The sequence below is a fragment of the Elephantulus edwardii genome, unplaced genomic scaffold (assembly GCF_000299155.1).
Source record: "Elephantulus edwardii isolate Elephantulus edwardi_28Jun2011 unplaced genomic scaffold, EleEdw1.0 scaffold00004, whole genome shotgun sequence".
In the NCBI taxonomy this organism is placed as follows: Eukaryota; Metazoa; Chordata; class Mammalia; order Macroscelidea; family Macroscelididae; genus Elephantulus; species Elephantulus edwardii.
Genome location: NW_006399754.1, coordinates 11,826,886 through 11,830,228, shown reverse-complemented (window position 1 = coordinate 11,830,228; position 3,343 = coordinate 11,826,886).

Sequence of the window (3,343 nt, the reverse complement as noted above, 5' to 3'; positions counted from 1 at the left end):
CCTAGTCAGGAGGTAATTTCAGTCCCACTGCGAGATTGGCTACCTAGCCTCTCCAAGTTTTTCCTGATGAAAAAACAAAGCCAACTGGCTGACTAGGGCATAGAGGGCTTAACGACTTTGCGGCAGGTTGGTTGGTCAGAGTCTCCCCTCAGCAAAAGTGACTTTTTAATTCAGCCCAAACCTCTGGGTTGAGTTCTTCCGCTAGAGAAGGCAAGTACCTAAACGCTGATATGCAGAAACACAGACATAACACCTAGCTTTATCTTCTGACCTGAAAGAGCAAGATGGTGTGAGCCTATCACCAGTGCTGCCTCTCCCAAAGGGTCCTGAACCTGTGGTGTGAACTGCGTGGTGTGGTAAGTCCTGTAGCAGTAGAACCTGACCTCCTAAAATTGTCTCTGAGAAAATTAGTGGGAGGAAGGAAAGAGGGTAGAGATAGTTGTTGGTGACAATGATGAGATCACTACAGTGGTCGTGAGAGGAGTCCCTCCAAACCAGTGACCCTTAATTATTTTCTATTTATGAAATGCTTATGTAATATAAAAGTGTCGCAGCCGTCTATTGTAGTAAGTCTTGAAAAGGTGGCCTCTGAACTCGTTGTATTTGGAGTGATAGACTATCATCTTCTCCAACTCTGCCCCTCAGATTTCCTGGCAAAGAAAACCTTTTAGTTCTTTTTCAGAGAGAAATTGGAGTCAACTAGGAAACAGAATTGTTTGGAGATGTGAATGGCTGAGGACTAGACTCGAGGAATAAACAGAGCAGGTAAACCCCACAGCCATCTGAAAATGGAAAGAGGTGCTGAGTAAACAGAGTGGGGATGGGGTGGGGGATGTCAGGATTAAAGACATCCTGAAGATCAGCACTCCAAGAGCTGGCGGGCAAAACTTACACAACAAATCAAACATCCTTAGAAGATTAAGTGACCATGCTTAGGAACATGGGAATAATTCTCTAAGGATCCAATCTCAACCTCTCCTCTGCTCCACACTGAACTGTCCTTGCGATTTGTGATTAAATGTTCAGCTAAAGATTGGCAGTTTGAACTCACTCAGCAATATATGGAAGAAAGGCCTGATGTATATTTTTCTTTTGTAAATAATCAGAGACCTCTCCAAAGTACCGAAGAGCAATGATGTCACTCTGGAGACTAAGGTGTTCCTGATACAGGCCATTACTTGCTATGCATCAGAGAGCTGGACAATGACTAGGGAGGATAGAAGGAGAGTTGATGCCTTTGAGCTGTGGTGCTGGAGAAGAGTATCGAATATACCATGGACTGCTAAGAAAACGAACAGATTGATCCTAGTGAGGGTGACACCAAGCTGCTCTTTGGAGGCAAGGATTCTGAAGCTCTGTCTGACATATTTTGGACATGTTGCAAGGAGGGACTAGTCCTTGGAGTGGGACACCATGCTTGGGAGGGTGGAGGGACAGAGCAGGAAGGGAAGATCCTCTTTGAGGTGCATTGATTCAATAACTGGGGTAATCAAGGTAGTTGTGTTGGTGACAGTGAGATTGGCACAGGATAGAGCAGGGTTTAGGGCTGTTGTACATAGGGTTGCTGTGAGTTGTAGGTGACTCGATGACACATAACAACAACAAAAAAAATAATCAGCCAAGAAAATGGTTTTGTGGCCTTTGGGGGCTTTTAATAGCTTCTGAAGATAAAGCTGTCAGGTGTCATCACGTTTATTTTCCTACTTACAGTAGCCCCATGTGACAGAGTATTAACAGCCCTACAAGGGCTCCTAGGAAAACAAATCACTAAGGTTTTCTCCCTTAAATGTGGATTTGAAAAACCAACCTTTGAATTAGCTTAACCGTTAACACCACCAGGACTCCTTAGAAGACAGTATTACATTAATACATTAATTTTACTAAATAAACTTAAGTTAAAACTTATTTGGCAAGTTTCCTTTCAAATAAAATTATTTATTACCTCTTGACTGAAAGCTGAACATCAGAAAGCTGTTTTATTGTGCTTTATTGACTATGTAAAGACACTTGACTGTGGATTTTAACAAATTATGGATAGCAGTGAGAAGAACGGATTTCAAGAACACTTAATTGTGCCCCTCAGAGACCTACACACAGACCGAGAATCAGTTGACTGAATGGAACAAGGGAGCACTGCTTGGTTTAAATTCAGGAAAAGTGTATGTTGCTCAAACACAGTACACACAATACAATAAATCCCATAGGATGGAAACAAATGTGCAATGATATACTGATAACTTTTCAGTGCAGGCTCCCCAAAATGGACTTGTGTAATGGGTAGGTGTAAAGTATAGGGTGGTTAGCTATTCTTAAGTCAATTCCAACTCTTTGGTGACCATTTGAATCACTAGAGTAGAGTTACTCCACAGGGTTTTTGAGGCTGAGTTCATTAAGAAGCAGAGTTAATTCTGGAGCAACTTTGAGTGGGTTCAAACTACCAACTTCATTGTAATCAAGCACTTCTTCTTGTTAGGTGCCTTTTATTCATAGCCACCCTATGAACAAAAGATCTGAAACCAGTCCTGTCTTGCGCCATCCTCACACTTCCTAACACACAAGAGCACATTGCAGCAGTCACCTTATCAATCCACCTGGTTGAGGGTCTTCCTCTTCTTCACAGACCCTCCACCCTTCCCAACATCATCTCCCTTTCCTCCCTCTCCAAGGAACAGTACCTCCTAGCAATAAGTCCAAAGTATGTAAGACGAAGCCTCATCATTCTTGCCTCCAAAGAGCACTCTGGCTGCACCCTCTCCAAGACAAATCTATTCGTTTTCTTGGCTGTCCATGTTCAGTGCTCTTCTCCAACACCACAGCTCAAAAGCATCAATTCTTTTTCTGTCATTCTTATGCATTGTCCAGGTCTCGGATGCATAGCTAGTAATCAGAAAGACTGTGGCCTGAATCAGACCTCAAACTTAGTCCTCAAACTGATATGACTATTCCTCAATAATTTGGAAAGGTCCCTAACTGTATATTTTCCCATTACAGAGCATCTCCTTATTTCCTGACTGCTGGTACCAAGGGTATTAATTGTGGATCCAAGCAAGATAAAGGTATTGACAGTTTCAGTCTCCTCTCCATCCATCGTGACACTGACTATTGATCCAGTGGTAAGAATCTTTGCTTTCTTGATATTGAGATGCAATCCATACTGAAGGCTGCATTCCTTGATCTTCTGCAACAAGTGCTTCAATCATCCTCACTTTCAGCAAACAAGGTTGTGTCATCTGCCTAACACAGGTTATTTATGAGTCTTGCTCCAATCCTGATGCCACATTCCTCTTCATAGAGTCCACCTTCTTGGATAATTTGCTCAGCGTATAGATTGAACAGGTATGGA